Source organism: Schistocerca americana, chromosome 5, assembly GCF_021461395.2.
Source record: "Schistocerca americana isolate TAMUIC-IGC-003095 chromosome 5, iqSchAmer2.1, whole genome shotgun sequence".
Classification (NCBI taxonomy): Eukaryota; Metazoa; Arthropoda; class Insecta; order Orthoptera; family Acrididae; genus Schistocerca; species Schistocerca americana.
This window is the reverse complement of record NC_060123.1, coordinates 49,309,464-49,332,351: the sequence shown is the minus strand read 5'-3', so window position 1 is coordinate 49,332,351 and position 22,888 is coordinate 49,309,464. Positions and strand designations below refer to the sequence as shown.

Genomic DNA, 22,888 nt, shown 5'->3' with positions numbered 1-22,888 from the left:
GAGGAGGTATTGAACAGGATTGGGGAGAAGAGAAGTTTGTGGCACAACTTGACTTGAAGAAGGGATCGATTGGTAGGACATGTTTTGAGGCATCAAGGGATCACAAATTTTGCATTGGAGGACAGCATGGAGGGTAAAAATCGTAGAGGGAGACCAAGAGATGAATATACTAAGCAGATTCAGAAGGATGTAGGTTGCAGTAGGTACTGGGAGATGAAGAAGCTTGCAGAGGATGGAGTAGCATGGAGAGCTGCATCAAACCAGTCTCAGGACTGAAGACCACAACAACAACAACAGTGGAACGTTACTTACAATATATTTTCTAGACACATATTTCACTGAAGGTCGAATAATAATAATAAAGAACACAAAAGTCTTTGCCCACAGGAAAAGTAGACAAATCGGATGTAGCAGAGCGTGCTCGTCAGCCAGGAAGTCACGAAGTTTTCTGAAACAAAAATTTTATCTATGACGACGAACTATTATCCACCGCTATGTAGGGAAGCCATTGAAATTTATAAACTTAGGGGGAATTTTAATACGAAAGAAGAGGTCATGAAACCTAGCGACGTATGGACTGTAGCTCTGCAAAATCGCTAAACAGTATTTTATCTTTGACAAGACGACAATAGATCGTTAAGTTTTATCTTTAACAAGGATCATCTCTGCTTATCAGGTGTAAATCCGGCAACGCCCCTTCTTCTACAGTATATACGTCACTCTCGGACGCCCCACCTACAGTCGGCAAGAATAAATAGAGAAGCAACGTCTCTGAAGATGTCAAGCGCAGTTCTGGACGAAACGTTAGGAACGGAAGAGTTCCGTAGACCACGGCCTTATACCCCGTAAGGTTTACCAGCAGCAGTGTCATCTAGTAGTAGTAGTAATAGTAGCAGTAGTAGTACTAGCTTTATTAATCCGTAAATATCTTTTTTACGAGGGTGTAGGTTCAAATGGCCCTGAGCACTATGGGACTTAAAATCTGAGGTCATCAGTCCCCTAAAACTTACAACTACTTAAACCTAACTAACCTAAGGACATCACACACATCCACCCCCGAGGCAGGATTCGAACCTGCGTGGTTCCGGACTGAAGCGTCTAGAACCGCTCGGCCACCGCGGCCGGCAAGGATATAGGACATGCAGTAGTAGTACTAGCTTTATTCATCCGTAAATATATTTTTACAAGGATATAGGACATGTCAAAGTATTTACAAGCTTAGACCAATATAAAATAACCTAATTCTGGTCGTGTAAGCCTTCTTTTTGTCAATCGGTGTTAGGCCCACTACTATTTAATGCGGGAACCAAGCTGCTATAAGCTATTCAGATAATTCATTATGCTGATGATATGTTTGTGTTCACTTCTGCTGCCATTCTTGAAGAAACGAGGTGTAGTGTGTTCAGCTAGGCCCAAGTTCGAAACGTGGCTGGCATATAAAGGCTTATAGCTTTTAACTGTCGTGACATCTCTTGTTAATTCTGAAGGCCGATAGATTGCACAAAGACTGCCCCACGTTGTGAGATTTTACCCGGTAAAGAGACAGATCTTTAGGAATGATAACCTCCTCAAGCTTCTCGTGGTCGGGGCACGTTGCATGTCTCATACAGAGGACCCAGCCTTGTCTATTCGTAGTGGGCTCGGTTACAACAGTATATTGGACTGCAGGTCAAAATATTCTGTTGTTCGTGAACAGGAGTGTGTTAAGGCCAAAAACTGGTTATGGTAGCACGTTGTTCTGCAAAAAACTTTTCGTCCGAACAGGCCTTGGCAGTCCCAACGGTACCGACCGGCCGCCGTGTCACCCTCAGGCCACAGGCGTCACTGGATGCGGATATGGAGCAGCACACCTCTCTCCAAGCCGTATGTCAGTTTACGTGACCGGAGCCGCTACTTTTCAGTCAAGTAGCTCCTCAGTTTGCCTCCCAAGGGCTGAGTGCGTCCCGCTAACGAACAGCACTCGGCAGACCGGATGGTCACCCATCCAAGTGCTAGCCCAGCTCGACAGTGCTTAACTTCGGTGATCTGACGGGAACCGGTGTTATCACTGCGGCAAGGCTATTGGCTTGTTCTGCAGAGGCAATAAGAAATAAATTTCGAAACTAGAAAACAGCTTAGCTGCTCCAGGGATTGCCTTGGACCTGTGTGTCCCACGCCAACAAATGCATTGTCAGGGAAAGCTGCAGAAATGCCTAATGACTTACGATGGAAATTAAAGACAGGTATATTCCTCCCGAAAAGACTTTATGTGACTGAGGAGGAGGAGATTAGTGGTTAATGTCTCGTCGACAACGAGGTCATTAGAGACGGAGCGCAAGCTCGGATTAGGGAAGGATGGGTACGGAAATCGGCCGTGCCCTTTCAAAGGAACCATTCCGGTATTTTCCTGGAATGATCTAGGGAAATCACGGAAAACCTAAATCAGGATGGCCGGACGTGGGATTGAACCGTCGTTCTCCCGAATGCGAGTCCAGTGTGCTAACCACTGCGCCGCCTCGGTGACTGACCAGCCACAAATACAGAAATTCGGAAGGCTGTCCCGTGGAGAAATGAATTGTCAAAGAAGATTTAAATTCAATATTTCCAAATCTACGGAGTACGCCAACTTATGCTAATTCCGATCACCAGTAGAACGAAATAACTTCAACAGACGACCTTTTCTACTTTCGAACAAAACCATTCGTCAGAGAAGAGTAATTAGTAATGACACGCATTGCTGATAATTTCCTGGAGTATTTCGAGGTATACATGCTGACGGAACAAAACCACAGGTAACGGCAGAGTTGGTTGTGCATTCCGCTGTCTCAGCACAGCTTACAGGGAACTGATGACACTTCTACATCTACATCTACATTTATACTCCGCAAACCACCCAGCGGTGTGTGGCGGGGGGCACTTTACGTGCCGCTGTCATTACCTCCCTTTCCTGTCCCAGTCGCGTACGGTTCGCGGGAAGAACGACTGCCGGAAAGCTTCCGTGCGCGCTCGAATCTCTCTAATTTTACATTCGTGATTTGCTCGGGAGGTATAAGTAGGGGGAAGCAATATATTCGATACCTCATCCTGAAACGCACACTCTCGAAACCTGGACAGCAAGCTACACCGCGATGCAGAGCGCCTCTCTTGCAGAGTCTGCCACTTGAGTTTGCTAAACATCTCCGTAACGCTATCACGGTTACCAAATAACCCTGTGACGAAACGCGCCGCTCCTCTTCCGAGGGATACTGCTAGTTTTCTGCCGAAGGCCTGTTGTACATCAACTGCGGAAAATATTTTGGTTTTGAAGGATTACAGAAGCTTACTCCCGGCCTTCGCAAGAAAACTAATCCACTGATAATAGCCAAGGAAAACGAAAGTCTTGCGAAGAAGGTAAAATTTATGATGCTCAAGGCATTTGCTAACATTATAGATAATGAAAAGGTCGATGACCTGCTCAAAATTACACATTTATAGACATCTTAATACCGACATCAGACCTGGGGACTACAATACGCAGGTGAATAAGGCGCCGATAGAAAGACAAATACCAGTAATTGATACACAGTAATGGGAAATATCATAGATAAATACAGCCAAACATTCCCTCAAAGCCGGCCGGTGTGGCCTCGTGGTTGTAGGAGCTACAGTCTGGAACCGCGCGACCGCTACGGTCGCAGGTTCGAATCCTGCCTCGGGCATGGATGTGTGTGATGTCCTTAGGTTAGTTAGGTTTAAGTAGTTCTAAGTTCTAGGGGACTGATGACCTCAGAAGTTAAGTCTCATAGTGCTCAGAGCCATTAGAACCATTCCCTCAAAGCCCTGGGCATACGCAATTATGGTAAATAACATTGTAGTAAGTTCCATAATTCATATGACATTTCATTTGAATCATTGCGCAGTCATCTTTCCCGAATGCACATCCGAGGTGTGAATGTGATGGAGTAACGGTAGGACATATCAGTCACATCTTTTAATGTAAATTGTACGCAAACCAACAACTTGATTTCACAAGGCAGTTAATAACATGTCTTCAACCCTTACCAGCTAATATGGCAGCACACTCCTTCACCAAATATATAACTAATCATGAAACTTTAAAGTAAACCAAATCCTACCCTATAAAAGTCTATGAAACTTTTAAACACTAAGACGTGGCTGTATCGACTTGAGGCTAAAAGCCACAAAAGGAAAATATTTTAGCTTTCTTTCAGCGTGAAATTTTTTTGCTCTATAATGGTTCTCGGTCGACTGAAAATATCGTGGTTGTAAAACGTGAATCTTTTATATCTTGTAGCCACTTTTATAGCTTTGGCAGGTTTTGAGAAGAAATTTGACAGTTCTGACAGGAACGTAAACTATTTTAATCTCCGAAGGTATCTGGGTTCAATACATTGAGCCAAAAGTTTTCTACAGATTATGTAGAAAGAAGACACCAGTTATAAGAGTCGAAGGTCATGAAAGGGAAACAGAAGTTCGGAATGAGATATGGCAGTTGCTCATCCCCCATGTTATTCAGGTTGTACACAGAGCAAGTAATAAAGAAAAGATGGATAAACGGAGAAAACATTAAAGTTCAGGTAGAAGAATAAAAAGTGTGAGGTATGGTGACATCGCAGACGGGAAAGGACCCTTAAGATCAATTGAATGGAATGGATAGTGTCTTGAAAAGTAGTTATAAGGTGAACAGTGATGAAAGTAAAAGAAGAGTAACGCAGTGTTGACGCAGTAGGTGATACTGGTGGAATTAGACTATGAAGTGAGGTGCTAAAGATAACAGACTGCTATTCGATAGTGTTACTGGTATCAGATCTAGGACCATATTGTTCCACACTTATCGAAATTCTTATTCTTGCAGTACTGGAAGCTTCAAATAATTTGCAAAATAGTTCTCGTGCGCGGGTGAGGAATTATGTTCGGTTTCACCGGTTTTTGTTGGTTAGTGTTGCGGCTTAGTGAGAGCTCAAGCGTTTAGTAGGCGGAGGCCTTCAAATGGTTGTGAAACTCGGACCAGCATTGAGATGGTGTTTGACGGAAGATTTGAACCGCCAAAAAACTCGATTTGTGTTCTTGAAAACTGGAAGTGTTTTCACTTGTCATGGTGCGACCTGATTTACATAAATTGAACTGTTACCCTGTATTGCCTTCCTAGAGAACTGTAAACACAGTCCTTTTCCTTGTTTAAAACTTTTAACATGGCTGGATCAGCAACTGTAGCATGAAATTTTCTTGTGAAATTAGTAAACAGCCAATCCGTTGCAGATTGGGAGGTTTATTACAACCCTTCACCATAGTTTCAATGTTTTTAAAACGTATCCCTCAGAAGGAAATATGGACAACTACGTTACATGTTGAGCGGAGATACGTTAAAATATGGCTGAAAACCGTCATCCAGAAAAAAAATTTACCTCCACATTAGCTTAAGACATGCACAACATAGTCATTGTCGCATGGTATTTCCTCACGAATGTATAGCCACAGCACCTCCGCCGCAACATGTAATCCAACTGCCGGCCGCGGTGGTCTAGTGGTTCTAGGCGCGCAGTCCGGAACCGCGGGGCTGCTACGGTCGCAGGTTCGAATCCTGCCTCGGGCATGGATGTGTGTGATGTCCTTAGGTTAGTTAGGTTTAATTAGTTCTAAGTTCTAGGGGACTTATGACCACAGCAGTTGCGTCCCATAGTGCTCAGAGCCATTTGAACCATTTTAATCCAACTGTCCCCTAATTCTACAAGAAGATAGTCCTTTTCTGTAGCTATTTCAGTCGCCGTGATGATCCAGTCACGTTATTCTTAGAATGTTTTTCACTGAGATCTCGAGCCCGAGAAAATATTTACTAGAAATTTTGGGGAGTCGGTCCGACGAATCATCCCCATGGAGGACCGGGGAGTGTATCGGATAGTCGATCCCTGGGCAGACCACCTTCTCAGCCTCCGAGGTCTGTCCGCTCGACAAAACCAGGAATGGAAACTTTAAGATTGGATGCAGGAATGACGGGACGTTGTGTGTCATTCTGCATCTGATTCCTCCATAGAATCAGGCGGGGAAGGGTGGCTATCCAGAAAATAAATCCTGTACTTTGGTGCTCACAAATGGATTCGAAGATTAAAATTCTTTTACACAAATGCATCGTGGAATCAACAACAAACTACAGAAGCGAGTGCTGGGAATTCGCAGAAAATAAAACGGGACTTAGAGCTACAGAAATGGATCACCTGAGAAGTTTATGAAGAGTTTCCTAAATGGACCACGTAAGAAACGACGAAAGAACAAAAAGGACGTAGACTCATTATAGTATTACGGAAGAGAATCAGCTATGAGGGTTAGTGCATTTCAGAAGAATGGAAGAAGAAAGGTGGCCAATGGAGTATTATAATGGCAACCTACTGGAAGGAGAGAAGAGTAAGATCCCAGAAAGAGTGGTTAATGGATATCCAAGAAGCATTAGAGAGAAGAGGAATAGAAGAGGATGAGGAAGAATGATATCGAGGCGTTTGCCGACAGAGATCATGGATGCGGCGACAGCTGTAGGACCCCACAAAAAGAAAAAGAGACTTATGTGTAAATTCCAAAGAACTAGTGGAGGCGATTTATTGGCCGCTTGCGTGAACTTTCTCCAGTCTAGCGTTAGGGCCTAGGGATCTTTTTGAGTGCAGCTGTACTCCAAAGCGACATCTATCAATGGTGTTCGAGTAGCGATAATTTTTACCCTGTCACTCTATGCGGAAGACCTTTGTTAATCGACCGTTATTAATCCGGTGTTTGCCAATAGTTACTGTACGAGACCGCCTGTTTTAGGTCAGCTACGTAGATTACCAGTAGTGGAATAGCGGAGCCATTACGTTTGTTTGTAGCTACAGATATCTAACGACCATTTCAAGTTCTCGGTATTGAATGGAACACATTTCCTGTTTTCATGGCTGTAGTTCATGCTTTTTGTATTCTCCGCTCTCTGATTTCTTTTTTGTTTGTGATTATACAGTTGAGATACCTTTATTTTTTGTCAATTTTAACTGTTGAATTGTGTTTGAGATTACATTTTATGTGCCACAAGCTATTAGTTAAAAGTCAGGTTTCACACTGATCGCGATAACGTGTTCGATTGGAAGATAACTGTCGAGTCATCTTCTATTTTCAGTCGTGGCATCTTGCTAACTACGTGCCGCTGACGTAACCAGTGTCTTACTGTGTCGCCTAAGTGGTCAGAAGTCAGTTACCTCAGATAGAGACAAAGTGAAATGGTGACACCGCATGGTGTAGCGTTTTGCTGATTTGGCTGAAGTCAGTGCTATGCTAATCTTCAGCAAACCTAATGAAGAAGATAGAATGAATTTAAAGTAGTTTGTCCGCAGCTCGTTGTCGTGCGGTAGCGTTCTCGCTTCCCACGCCCGGGTTCGATTTCCGACGGGGTCAGGGATTTTCTCTGCCTCGTGATGACTGGGTGTTGTGTGATGTCCTTAGGTTAGTTAGATTTAAGTAGTATTAAGTTCTAGGGGACTGATGACCATAGCTGTTAAGTCCAATAGCGCTCAGAGCCATTTTTAAAGTAGTTTAAAGTTGATGTCATTGCAGGGCTTGTGGGGGTATCAATGTGTTCGCCAAGAGAAAGAGAAAATAAGAGACTATGAATCAGTTGAAGTATGTACCACGTACCAAAGTGGTAAATGAAGGAGCACATACGATTGGAAATGAAACTGCACGGTGATATGCGCTGCGTAACACCTGCCCCAACCCCCTCGTATAAAATGAATGTTCCGGCCATTAATCGTGGACTTTCATATGAAAAATAATAATTTAACACTGTACGAGAAAAAGTAAACAATTTCCGGTTCATCAGTGATTTCTCTCTGAAGTCATGTCAAATAAAAATACTGTAACACATTTTTTGTGGAAACGATTGCAATTACGTTAATCTGACATGGATTCGCGTTTGTGTTTAATTGATTTTCAGAAATCATTAATTCTAAAAACAATCTTTCTGTTAGTAAGCAAGGGAATAAGGCAGTTTTATAAGTGTTCCGGGATCACCAATAAATGTACTCTGTGGTGCTATAGGACCTGTATGATTCCAACCGCAAACGTTCATCAGAACTTACGTGGCACCATGACCTTTCCGAGGATGACATGCCAAGAATGGAATAGTGACTCATCGTTTAATTAAGGGCAAAGTTTTGTGCAGTTTCATTTATGACAACCTGAGTCCGTTATTCGGTCCATGCTATTTGGTGGTGGTGGTAAGTTCCTATGGGACCAAACTATTGAGGTCATCGGTCCCTAGGGTTACACACTACTTAATCAGAGTTAAACGAACTTGCGCTAATGACAACAGACACACCCATGCCGGGGGAGTACTCGAACCTCCGACGGGGGAAGCCGCGCGAACCTTGTCAAGGTGCCCTAGACCACGCGCCTACCCCGAGCGGCTCCATTCGATTTGGCTCTGTGACCAAGCTAAGAAAACGTAAAGAATGAGAAATATTTTGGCGACCATCACAAAGTGCGTTCTGACGTTTCTTCGGCTCACGCTTTTGAGATACACGGTCCAGTCTAATGTGACCATCTCCTGTGTTCTAAGTCAACGTGTAATAACCACCCGTAGACTGAAAGAGGCAGTACTAGCAGTGGAGGGTGTATAAAGTGTGTCCGGAGGACGCGGAAAACACTACCGTCCTTACAGGATACTATCATTGACTTTCGGTCCAAGGGTGGCAGCATTTCTGAAACAGCGAAAGCTGTACACTACTGGCGTGCCGCCATGGTTTAAGTATATCGCGGATGGCAGAATAGCGCTATCTAAAACCGGCGCCGAGGTAATTGTGCTGCGCAACGGTCCATAGATGACGGCGGTGAATGACAGCTGCAGAGATGAGTACGGGTAAATAGACGTGCAACTGTTCAACAATTGACCGCCCAGATGAACAGAGGGGCTACCAGCACAGTCTCGTCAACGACCGCTCAGCGGATGTTGATGTGTATGGGTCTCTGCGCCTGATTCATGCACCAAGCTGGCTGCCGTGTATCGGCGACGGAGGCTGTAATTTACGCATCAGTGCCGCAACTGGATGTCCACTGAGTTGTGACAGGTGGCCTCTTAAGATGAATCACGTTGTACGCTTCATCGGAGTGAAAAGTCCGAAAGCAAATACCCTGCAACAACCGTCGGAAGTATCCAGGCCGCAGAAGGGAGAGTTGTGGTCTGGGGACTGTTTTCGTAGCATTCCCTGGACGATCTCGTCATTTTGAAAGGCGCAACGGATCGACACAAGTATGTATCTATCCTTGGCGACCATATCTAGCCCTAGCGCAGTTTGTTTTTCCTTCTACCAACAGAACATAACAACGTTTCACGCAGCTCGCAGCGTCGTTCGAAGAACACCAGTATGAGTATCGTACTCTCCTGGCCACACAACTTCCCGGATTTTAACCCCATTGAGCACATGTGGGACCACTTCGATCGAACTTTACGCGCAATGGATCCTCAACCGATGCTGCTCGTCTCGCAGCGGTTCGCACTGCTAAAGGCTTTCGGCAGGTGGTCCAACTAACGTGACTAGACAGCGTAGTTCGTGGTTACTGACAAAGAGTCTATTGTAAAATCGTCACACTCTCCTTCTGTTTAGATGACAACTGCAAGCGTGATAGAGACGCGATAGCACGTAAGGCGGCCGAGGCTGGCGTGAATCACCGAGACCTGGTTTTTTCACGTAAAGGCGTGGGAAGTTTTCTCACAATGATAACGGCACCTGTTTTTTTAACTGAGTGAACGTATGCTATCAGGTATATAGATGAATTCAGCTAAGCAGTTCACCTCAGAACTTTTAGGAAACATTTAAGCTTTTGTAAGTCAGTTTCTGTACAGATTATTTGTACGAAGGTACTCACTAAACGGCGTATAGTCACTTGTGACAGCTATATTAATGTGCTTGGGAACTGACACTTGGTTTCAGAAAGAAGCTCTTAGTACGATAAGTGCGAAAAGCGTTCGTCTTGTTCCAGATACCCTGATACTTCTCTGTAAATAATATGTGGATTCTGAGCAATGGATTCTGAGCAACAGATGTCAGAAAAACTCTTTCGTTCGCTCCTTTCGCTGAAGGCTTGTCCATTACCTTCTGCATATCATTCCAGTCCCATTTAAAAAACAAATTTAGGCATATGCACCAAATTGTTATTGTTTTTGGACACCGTAGTCAGGATACCTTTGCGCATACTCAACTGATCTCTTTCTTCCTGTATTTCCAATTTCTTTTCGTTTGTGAAAGATATATTTCTTCCAAGGTAAACAGCATTCGATACTTCTGAAATAAACAAACAGTGTGTGTCGGCAGCTTACGGGCGCTCATCTCTGAGGTTATCAAACCCTAATTATCAAAGACCTGAAGTGGAGTAGAAAGCTACATTTCCTGTGTGCTCCTTCTTACCGGTATTGCGACGATGTAACACTGTTTCCTTCTTAAACGAAAAAAATACACCCTTTTAGAGGTTTTCAATTCACTCAATATAAATTGTTTCAACATTGCATATGGAGCACATGTCTTTCCAGATGCATCGCCTTGACAGAATCAGATTCCAAATTCGTGCTCCGAAAATCAAATACTATAGTTTGATATACAGAGCAACATTCCGTACAATACCAGCTTTTGGCCTTATTTTCTAATCAACTACACTGTAGGACTAAATAATTCTGAGTCTCATTTAAATACACTGCTGGGTGCACGAATGGTAAAACGTCATTTTTTCGGATGAATCCAGGTTCTGTTTACAGTATTATGATGGTCGCATCCGAGGTTGGCGACATTGCGGTGAACGCACATTGGATGCGTGTATTCGTCATCGCCATACTGGCGTATCAGCCGGCGTGAAGGTATGGGGTGCCATTGGTTACACATCTCAGTCACCTCCTGTTCGCATTGACGGCACTTAGAACAGTGGACGTTATATTTCAGATGTGTTACGACCCGTGGCTCTACCCTTCATTCAATCCCTGAGAAACCCTACACTTCAGCAGGATAATGCACGACCGCATGTTGCACGTCCTGTGCGGGCCTTTCTGGATACAGAAAATGTTCAACTGCTGCCCTGGCCAGCACATTCTCCAGATCTCTTACCAATTGAAAACGTCTGGTCAATGGTGGCCGAGCAACTAGCTCGTCACAATACGCCAGTCACTACTCTTGACGAACTGTGGTATCGTGTTGAAGCGGCATGGGCAGCTGTACCTGTACACGCCATCCAAGGTCTGTTTGACTCAATGCCCAGGCGTATCAAGGCCGTTATTACGGCCAGAGGTAGTTGTTCTGGGTACTGATTTCTCAGGATCTATGCACCCAAATTGCGTAAAAATGTAATCACATGTCAGTTCTAGTATAATATATTTGTCCAATGAATTTCCGTTTATCATCTGCATTTCTTCTTGGTGTAGCAATTTTATGGCCAGTAGTGTACCAATCGGCAGTAAAATAACTGAAGATTTGGTTCTCAACTCTAAATTAGTGCAAGCTGCTTCACCTCTGGCTCATACATGAGCCGGCCGGCACACTGCAGACAGCTCGCTAACAACCTGTTTGGTGTGGGAATGTCCACAAGTCTACAACAGACTAAAACATTCGACCTTCAGCTCTACATCTACATGGTTACTCTGCAATTCACACTTAAGTGTCTGGCAGAGGGTTCTTCGAACCATTTTCTTACTACTTCTCTACCATTCCATTCTCGAATGGCGCGTGAGAAAAAGGAGCACCTAAATCTTTCCGTTAGAGCTCTGATTTCTCTTATTTTATTATGATCATCATTTCTCCCTACGTAGGTGGGTGTCAACAAAATATTTTCACATTCGGAAGGGAAAGTTGGTGATTGAAATTTCGTAAATAGATCTCGCCGCCAAGAAAACCGCCTTTGTTTCAGTGACTGCCACCCCAGCTCGCGTATCATATCAGTGACACTCTCGCCCCTATTGCGCGATAACACGAAACGAGCTGTCCTTCTTTGCACTTTTTCGATGTCCTCCGTAAATTCCACCTGGTTAGGATCTTAGGATCCCACACCGCTTATCAATATTCCAGCAGAGGACGGACAAGCGTAACGTAGGCCGTCTCTTTAGAGGGTTTGTCGCATCTTCTAAGTGTTCTGCCAACAAAGCGCAGTCTTTGTTTCGCCTTCCCCACAATATTATATACGTGGTCTTTCCGATTGAAGTGTGTCGTAGCTATAATTCCTAGGTATTTAGTCGAATTGACAACCCTTAGATATGTGCGATTTACCGTATACCCAAATGTTATTGGATTTCTTTTAGTACCCATATGGATGATCTCACACTTTTATTTGTTTAGTGCCAGTTGCCACTTTTCGCGCCATACAGAAATTCTCTCTAGATCATTGTGTAATTGGAATTGATCGTCTGAGGATTTTAGTAGATGGTAAATTACAGCATCATCTGCAAGAAATCTAAGTATCACCTAGATCATTTATGCAAATCAGGAACTGCAGAGGGCCTATGACAATACCTTGCGGAACGCCAGATATCACTTCTGCTCTACTCGATGACTTACCCTCTATTAGGGAGCTGCTACTGACAAATACAATAATAACAGAAATGAGAACTGAATTATGCTGGCCCCATGTTAATAAGTTGGCGCCTCAAGGAAACATTTTCTTACCGAAATACAAGTTCGCGACCCCAGCCGCCATTTTAAACAAACATACGTGAGAAACCAACACGCCAGACAAATCGTACACAGCAAACTCTCTCCGTGAAGTTGTTAACGAAACAGAGAATAAAATATCTTACTATAGGGAGGGGAAGATTCAACGGACACAGAGGTCAGGTCCATAAGCAGAGTCAGGCTATTCAAATTGCGTAACGACTAACTAGAACGGCAGGCGATAAAGGAACAATCTTGAGGAGGTGACACACACCTTCGTAGTGCTCTGCAGGAGCAAATAATAACTATGCTCAACGTAAGAGTAGGATGCTGATTCCAACGCTGATCTAGCAAAAGCGGAATGGATAGTCTGTAATCAATTCTGCCTGTGCGTCTCACAAACACGGCGGCCGTCATTCCATACTTCCTTAAGGGTTGCAACAAGCACGTTGCATCGTGCCAACAGCCCGTACTCAAACCTCCACAAGCAGCGGCGTACGGTGTACTCGTTCCTCTCCAGGAGGGCCGGGCGTGTTTACTTCCTCATACAGGCCACTACTTCCCGCTTAAAGCACACACCGTGCAACCTACACGCTATCACGTGTCAAGCCTATCGAGAGCTTGCTGCATGACCGTTCGCATTACCAGCCAAAGCGCGACTCTACTGCACACCCCTCCAAAGACTCTCCCCCTGTACTCATTAACCTCTCTGACAAAGATCACCAACAGTAAATAGGAAAGGTAAACTAGCCGATCGTTGATGGCGATCAGAGATCCGGCTCAGCGCGGTCCTCTTCCGCCTTCAAAACCGTTGACTATATCCACCTGCAACCCGGCGGAAGACTCTTAGAAGGTACAACCAGCTGGGCCAGCTGGACCAAGGCTTTCTTAAAGATTGTTTTACTTCACTATAACTCACCACCTGGTTTCCCATTACTGGAGCTATGACATCTATCACCTGTTACTCTCGTCACTCTACGTATAGTCTACCTCCTTCAGTTGAGACGGATAATTTAATATTCACAAGGGGAGGCAGCAACATTCGTAGCACGGATTTACTTCACACTTTGTGCGCTCTTAATAGTCGATTAGGACAACATAATGTGCAAGTTGCAAGGCGTACTACTTAGCCGCCGGCCGCTGTGGCCCAGCGGTTCTAGACCCTTCTGTCCGGAACCACGCTACTGCTACGGTCGCAGGTTCGAATCTTGCACCGGTCATGGATGTGTGTGGTGTCCTTAGGTTAGTAAGGTTTCATTAGTTCCAAGTCTAGGGGAATTATGACCTCAGATGTTAAGTCCCATAGTGCTTAGAGCCGTTTGAACCATTTTGAACTACTTAGCCAAGTCTGAGAAAATTGCAAGAGAAATTTCAGTCGCCAGTGATGTACCGACGCGCTACGACCCTGCGATGTGGCGGCGGTCCTGTTGTTACTGTTCAAGCTCCGATATCGGTGAATCACTGGTTCAAGCACCGCTCTTTTATTTAATTTATATTTTTTTCAACACTAGTAATGTCATTTCGTACAAATTACATTTGAAAAATAATATGATGAAAAGGCAAGTGTACCTGCATGACCTTTTACTGAATTTCCAATGTTATTTGGCTGTTTACTAATATTTATTATTGCAACGAATACTATGCGATTTTTAATTCTACAAGCAAGTAAAAAATTTTATCAAGCAAGTTCAGACTTGTTCATATTTTATTGACAACGATCAAGAAATTGTTTTTCGTAAAGTTGCTGTTAAAATACAGTCAATCGTACATGGCCTATTTTTCGGCACCGTTATTGACGAAAATGTTACGTTACGCACGGTTTGCATCCAACCGTTTGCATCAAGGAAAAATAAATCTTTCCAAATGTCAATGAGCTTTTTTTGCCTTAGATTCTCTGAAGGTTCCTTCTGCATGTGGGAGAACTGCATTCATTAGAATTGCATTAATTCGATGGAGAGGATGCCTTTTTGATTTATATTTTTCGTGAAAAATTTTCTGGCTTATTGTAACTTATCGTGTTATTGAAAGAAGTGATTTACACCTTTATTTATCGATGTTTGGCTGGGGCTTTCCAAAACTGTCCCTCGTCCTTGAAAGCTGTGTCTGCAAATCGATTTGTCTACCTGCAAAGCAGTTCTCGGTACCTTAACTGATTGCAGGTATAAGGGATTCCAGAAATTATGACGTGCATAAATTTTCCGGAAAACTTCATTAGTTTGGTCGTTTAGTTGTCAACAGTTATAAATACACTCCTGGAAATTGAAATAAGAACACCGTGAATTCATTGTTCCAGGAAGGGGAAACTTTATTGACACATTCCTGGGGTCAGATACATCACATGATCACACTGACAGAACCACAGGCACATAGACACAGGCAACAGAGCATGCACAATGTCGGCACTAGTACAGTGTATATCCACCTTTCGCAGCAATGCAGGCTGCTATTCTCCCATGGAGACGATCGTAGAGATGCTGGATGTAGTCCTGTGGAACGGCTTGCCATGCCATTTCCACCTGGCGCCTCAGTTGGACCAGCGTTCGTGCTGGACGTGCAGACCGCGTGAGACGACGCTTCATCCAGTCCCAAACATGCTCAATGGGGGACAGATCCGGAGATCTTGCTGGCCAGGGTAGTTGACTTACACCTTCTAGAGCACGTTGGGTGGCACGGGATACATGCGGACGTGCATTGTCCTGTTGGAACAGCAAGTTCCCTTGCCGGTCTAGGAATGGTAGAACGATGGGTTCGATGACGGTTTGGATGTACCGTGCACTATTCAGTGTCCCCTCGACGATCACCAGTGGTGTACGGCCAGTGTAGGAGATCGCTCCCCACACCATGATGCCGGGTGTTGGCCCTGTGTGCCTCGGTCGTATGCAGTCCTGATTGTGGCGCTCACCTGCACGGCGCCAAACACGCATACGACCATCATTGGCACCAAGGCAGAAGCGACTCTCATCGCTGAAGACGACACGTCTCCATTCGTCCCTCCATTCACGCCTGTCGCGACACCACTGGAGGCGGGCTACACGATGTTGGGGCGTGAGCGGAAGACGGCCTAACGGTGTGCGGGACGTAGCCCAGCTTCATGGAGACGGTTGCGAATGGTCCTCGCCGATGCCCCAGGAGCAACAGTGTCCCTAATTTTCTGGGAAGTGGCGGTGCGGTCCCCTACGGCACTGCGTAGGATCCTACGGTGTTGGCGTGCATCCGTGCGTCGCTGCGGTCCGGTCCCAGGTCGAAGGGCACGTGCACCTTCCGCCGACCACTGGCGACAACATCGATGTACTGTGGAGACCTCACGCCCCACGTGTTGAGCAATTCGGCGGTACGTCCACCCAGCCTCCCGCATGCCCACTGTACGCCCTGGCTCAAAGTCCGTCAACTGCACATACGGTTCACGTCCACGCTGTCGCGGCATGCTACCAGTGTTAAAGACTGCGATGGAGCTCCGTATGCCACAGCAAACTGGCTGACACTGACGGCGGTGGTGCACAAATGCTGCGCAGCTAGCGCCATTCGACGGCCAACACAGCGGTTCCTGGTGTGTCCGCTGTGCCGTGCGTGTGATCATTGCTTGTACAGCCCTCTCGCAGTGTCCGGAGCAAGTATGGTGGGTCTGACACACCGGTGTCAATGTGTTCTTTTTTCCATTTCCAGGAGTGTATAATATGTGATGTGATAATAAAAGTTAATGAGCAACCAAAATGGAAATTTAATGAGAGTTTCATCATATAATATGTATGGCATAACACGACTAGTGTTGAAAAATGTAAATTAAAAACAAACACATGAACGGGACTCGATCCAACGATTACGGAGCATCAGTGTTCACCACACGAGCGTCGCCAGCTCGTGCTTAGTGTTGCAACGCATCGGAACATCACTGATTCGTAAAATTTCTTTTGCGATTATCTTGAATTGGCGTAAGTAACACGCCTTACTCCTTGCACGCTATGTTGTCCTAATGGACTGCTAAAAGTGGTCAAATTATGAAGTAAATCCTTGATCCGAACGTCGCCACCATCCCTTGTGATTACATTACAGGCACTTTTCCTGATCCTTTTCTGCTGTTTAAATTCTTGGATTTGGTATGCGACTGTGCTGTGTATTGCTTAGAATATATGGGTATTTAGTACAATTTTTTTTTGTTTGTGGTACTGCATTCCCCGTAAGCCCGTTATCCGCTTAATGGTCAGTTCATTTAATAACTATGGTTAATTTGCCTTGTAAGTAAGTTAATTTACCCTGTAAGTAAAAAACCAAGTGCAATATCCGTTGTTGCCACAGAACGTATCCTTTCGCTGCACCCGTAAGATTCGTAGAACAGGCGCGCGTGTCGCAGTGTTGCGACCCTGAGTACGACCGAAATACACATCTGCTTAGTCTTGCTCAGATTGTTTACGCTGGCGGCACATCTTTAAGGGGAGAGCCTCTCACACGACTTCAGAAGTATCTGCGCCTCTGGCAGAAAATCCGCTACGTGGCACTCAACAATTTCTTTCCTCCTAGAGAAAGAATCTCGGAAAGTTCTTCACACCGCGAAAACAATCGTACAACTCTTCTTTATAATCGCTGACAGCAGTCTTCATCGATTCAAGGAAGCACAGAGACAAGAGGAAAGCTGCTAATGCAACAGAATCACATTCGCCACGATGGTGGTTCGAATCCCCGTCCATCGGACCAGACCGATTTTCCGAGATTTCCCTAAACATTAGATGCAAATTTCGGAACCCTCCATATGGATTCGGGTACAACCGGTTTCCTTTCCCGTGGTTTCCTGATCCGAAGTTGTGCTTCACCTCTAGTGATATTGTCGCAGCAGTTACGTTAAACCTTAGAGTTTCTTCACAGTAACGTTTTAGCACAGGAGACAAATATGTTAAATTCCTTGAATTTAAGTATGATTCGCTAGCAACAGGACTAATATCGAAGATTAATACTCGTATCTTCAGTAAGAACAAAATGTTTCACAACCCTTTTCGTTTATGTTAAGAGATCTTGTGCATAGATACCGCGACAATCTTGAAGGATCTTCTGAGCCGGCGTTTCAGTCATCCTGTTGATACACTCTTCCTGCCGCACGGAGTGGCCGCGCGGTTTGAGGCGTCATGTGATGGATTGCGCGGCACCTTCCGTCGGAGGTCCGAGTCCAACCTCGGGCGTGGATGTATCTGTTGTTCTTAGCATAAGTTAGTTTAAGTTAATTCAATTAGTGTGTAAGTTTAGGGACCGATGACCTCAGCAGTTTGATCCCTTAAGAATTCACATTCATTTGAACATTAAACTCTTCCTGGAACTGAGTGTACACTTTCTATCGTTAATCGAAGATCGATATTTTCCCGCATTTTTCACCGCAGATAGCGATTATTGGCTATTGGCTGTCAACACCGCTTTTTGGTTGGAAAGCCTTCTACTTGAAACTTCCTGGCAGATTAAAACTGTGTGCCCGACCGAGACTCGAAGTTGGGACCTTTGCCTTTCGCGGGCAAGTGCTCCACCATCTGAGCTACCGAAGCACGACTCACGCCCGGTCCTCAGAGCTTTACTTCTGCCAGTATCTCGTCTCCTACCCTCCAAACTTTACAGAAGCTCTCCTGCGAACCTTGCAGAACTAGCAGTCCTGGAAGAATGGATATTGTGGAGACATGGCTTGGCCACAGCCTGGGGGGTGTTTCCAGAATGAGATTTTCACTCTGCACCGGAGTGTGCTCTGATATGAAACTTCCTGAAAGATTAAACTGTGTGCCGGACCGAGACTCGAACTCGGGACTTTTGCCTTTCGCGGGCAAGTGCTCTACTGGCAGAAGTAAAGCTGTGAAGACGGGGCGGCCGGCCGAAGTGGCCGTGCGGTTAAAGGCGCTGCAGTCTGGAACCGCAAGACCGCTACGGTCGCAGGTTCGAATCCTGCCTCGGGCATGGATGTTCGTGATGTCCTTAGGTTAGTTAGGTTTAACTAGTTCTAAGTTCTAGGGGACTAATGACCTCAGCAGTTGAGTCCCATAGTGCTCAGAGCCATTTGAATCATTTTGAAGACGGGGCGTGAGTCGTGCTTGGTTAGCTCAGTTGGTAGAGCTCCTGCCCGCGAAAGGCAAAGGTCCCGAGTTCGAGTCTCGGTCCGGCACACAGTTTCAATCTGCCAGGAAGTTTCATATCAGCGCACGCTCCGCTGCAAAGTGAAAATCTCAGCCTTCTACTTGTTGCAGGCAGGGGCGCATACCTTGTTTGAGTATGCATCTGCATAATACGCCCGTGGTGTCCTCGTAGCGCTGACAAGGAATACCTTCAATTCGAGGTCGCAAGAGGGCAATGATGTTCACGGCTTTCTACGCTCCACATATTGACTACCATGTAACCACAATTTTGGCTGCTAATGACTGCTGGGGGCGGGACTGAAGGTATCCAATGGTGAGGACAGCTTGAGGCTATGGAGCGTAGTTGAACTGCTTAGTCAACGAGGAACACACAACAGTTCATCAGTGTTGGTGGTATTGATACAAAGTAGAGCAATTGCAACGATAAAGAAACCAAACATTCCATAATATCTACAATAACAGTTGCCGAAGTTGACGCTTCGTCAGAAAGGAACCCAAGGAATTTCGCACAGTAGGAAAGAAGTGGCAGATGGTGTATAAGCGTTTCGGCAAGATGAGTCAGCGATGTGTGGTGTCGAACACGATCGACTGCTTGGACAATGTACATGAGGAGTACAATGGTGACGATACATACTGAACAAGTGAAAATGATATTAATATAGGTGTCGAGCCAAGTACATACGCTAAAAAACGTTTTGCATCACACTGGTTCCCAGAACTCCTGGAGATAGATGTTGACTGAGGATATTATATCACAGACACAGTCCTTTTGACTGTTTAGAAATGTCAGTAAAGCCGTCCACAGATGTAAACAACCTTGCATGAGCACCACCTATTAGGTGGAGGGGGCCGACAGCCGATCAGTTCCAATCATTCCAGCAGGAAGGAGGTACACGGCTCGTGTTGTCTGTAGTTCAAACATGCCTAGACGGTCAATATCACGGTTCAATAGCGTCCGCATTGTTACACTGTGCCAGGAAGGGCTCTCAACAAGAGTAGTGTCCAGGCGTCTCTGAGTGAAGCAAAGCGATATTGTTCGGACGTGGAGGAGATACAGAGAGACAGGAACTGTCGACGAAATGCCTCCCTCAGGCCGCCCAAGCGCTATTACTTCAGTGGATGGCCGCTAACTACGGACTATAGCTTGGAGGAGCCCTGACAGCAATGCCACAATGTTGAATAATACTTTTCATGTAGTCACAGGACGTCGTGTTACGACTCAAATTGTGCGCAATATGCTGCACGATGTTCTCGAAGTCCACGGCGAGGTCGATCTCTGCAACCACGACACCATGTAGCGCGGTAGAGATGGACCCAACAACATGCCGAATGGACTGCTCAAGATTGGCATCATGTTCTCTTCTCTGATGAGTGCGCATATGCCTTCAACCAGACAATGGTTGGAGACGTGTTTGGAGGCAACCCGGCCAGGCTGAACGCCTTACTCACTGTCCAGCGAGTGCAGCAAGGTGAAGTTTTTCTGCTGTTTTGGGGTGGCATTATGTGGGGCCGACGTACGCCACTAGTGGTCATGGAAGGCTCTGTAACGGCTGTAGGATACTTGAATGCCATCCTCCGACCGATAGTGCAACCATATTGGCGAGGCATTCGTCTTCACGGACAACAATTCGCGCCCCCATGTCGCACATCTTGTGAAGACTTCCTTCAGGATAACGACATCCCTTTACTAGAGCTGCCAGCATGTTCTCCAGACATGATCCCTATCTAAGATGCGTGGGGTAGATTGAAAGGGGCTGTTTGTGGACGACGTGACCCACCAATCACTCTGATGGATGCACGCCGAATCGCCGTTGAAGGGTGGGACAATCTGGACCAACAGTGCCTGCAAGAACTTGTGGATAGTATGCCACAACGAATACAGGCATGCATCAATGCAAGAGGACGTGCTGCTGGGTATTAGAGGTACCGGCGTGTACAGCAGTCTGGACCACCACATCTCAAAGTCTCGATGTATGGTGGCACAACATTCATTGCGTGGTTTTCCTGGGCAATAAAAAGGGCGGAAATGATGTTTATGTTGATCTCTATTCCAATTTTCTGTACAGGGTCCGTAAATCACCGAACCGAGGTGATGCAAAACATTTTTTGATGTGTGTACACAATCCACGTCGGTAGGGAAGCCTGAAATCCCGTCTGCAGTGAAACGTAGTAAAGGAAAATCGTTGTCCAAGGAGCGGGAACTAAATATAATTATGTACTTGGACCATCATAGTTAAAAATATTTGAACAGATTTCGAATAAGTCCGCAGCAATTTGATAGTGTAGTGCATAAGGAAAACTACGAATATCGAATGGAGGACAAGGCGCACTTGTTACAATAACTGGCGTTTACGCGTTTCAACGATGCTCAAGATTACAGTGATTTCAAGGAAATCAATGGATGGTTGCGTAAGTTAAAACATTGATACGGAATTGGAAGACGTAAGATAACGAAATTTAAATAAGCGTCAAGTAGACGATGCACAGGAAGCTGCGATATCGGTCCGAAAATTTTACATGAGAAACACAAACTTATTCCATCATTTAGTAGGGAATTTGTTTGAAACTCTGACCAATCGGAATTTGAAGAGGGATTGCATGTGAAAGGAACCTTGAAAATAAGAGGTAACAAGAGAATTGTACCAAGTTCAACTAACATCAATGCCCTAGCGCATTCGTAAACAATTATACTGACAGTTAGTCTGAATGATAAATTGGCAGGAAAGTTATTTATTATGCTGCCAGAAGTTGGAGGTCCTCTGTTCCCTACGATTCTTCTTTCTCGCGTGCGTGATGTTCCAAGCGCAGTAGGGCATATTTATGTCACAGTAAGCAAGAGTGGTAAAAAGGGGGGAAGAGAGCCATAACTTTGGTATGAGCACTGCTTTTGGCCAATAGCTCGTCACAATAAGTGGCATTTGCATGATTCCTGTTCTGCGTATAAAAATCATACTCCTTTATAGCAAACTGTCCCTTCTAAAAAGGGACGTGATATTTCAATTTCATACCGCCTGGAACCACTGGACGAATTCAGAGTATGGATGCTTGTTTTCCCTGCCTATAAACATATTACCGCTTATCTGCAGCCTCTCCTTAAAGGATAGCCTGTTTAACTTTAAGCTCCACGACAGACTGCTTCGCAATCGCCTGTATGCCATCACATTCCATCAGTTCTCATCACCTCGTTACAACAATTTGATTCTGTATACATTCTTTAAGAATAGCTGAACTCCCAAGGAGTTCGCCTTAGATCTTCATGATGCAAACCTTTGAGATCACTGTGCCACGCCGTTTTTCATTCGGTATTCATGGTGAAAGTTAATGGTTTGTTTCGAACATTTCTTGAATGTGAAGTATAATACATACATCCCATAGAAGCTTGATCTCTGCCTACCCCGGTTGCCCTCCTGGTGCAAAACATGAGTCATTATCAATTAACATCTTTCCTGGCATAATTGTTAACACAAGACTTTCAACTGAGCCTTACTAAAGACTGAACTTGCGACTTCGCGTTCAAGGGGTTTCTTGTGATGTAAGATAGTGATTGCACTGGCACCCAAAAGCTGTCTTCCGTAGTGAAATTTTTCCGAATCCCGATTGCTTCCATGACCTTTCGTATACAAGAGTACGATACTTTGGTCAAAATGGGAAAGTCTGTATGCTGACCACACTTTGCACTCCTTTCAGAGGCAGCTGACTTATTGGGTTGCTTGAGGTGGACAAGTCGTTAGTGCTGTTTTAAGAGTTCTTTAACTGCACATCTTGTCTCCCCCAACAATTATTTTTTTACTCTTGTACTTCATTTCGTTCACCCGATTGTCTGTAGCGATTCTGGTTGGCGACCTTAAAGTAACTTTTGGTTTTGGTGGTTTAAGAAAAAGCCTTGAAACGTTACGTCGAAGCATCTCTCTAATGCCGTCGGTCACGCACGTCACGTATGTTGCAAAAACAAACTGAATTGTTTTGGTGTCCAGTTCCCCATTATTTTTGCATGTTACTTTCTTCTGCTTCAGATCTTAGGCCATTGACATTGCGCCATAGCCATTGGAAGGGTGAACATGGAAAAAAGTCTAAGTGCCGTTGAAAAAAGTGTCTTCAATGCTATTGTGCTCTCATTACTCTGTTGCATGCCCCTATACTTCCAGGTGCCAAATCACATAGAAAGCTTTTTAA

The 22,888-nt window shown here is 45.0% G+C and overlaps 1 protein-coding gene and 1 pseudogene across 1 annotated transcript in view; both read right to left on the bottom strand.

The window, feature by feature from the left end:
• Positions 1 to 22,888, bottom strand: part of LOC124616766 (basic salivary proline-rich protein 1-like) — a 270,539-nt gene that overhangs the window by 231,332 nt on the left and 16,319 nt on the right. The gene's annotated exons all lie outside the window — the stretch shown is intronic.
• Positions 1,949 to 2,066, bottom strand: LOC124617142 (annotated as a pseudogene).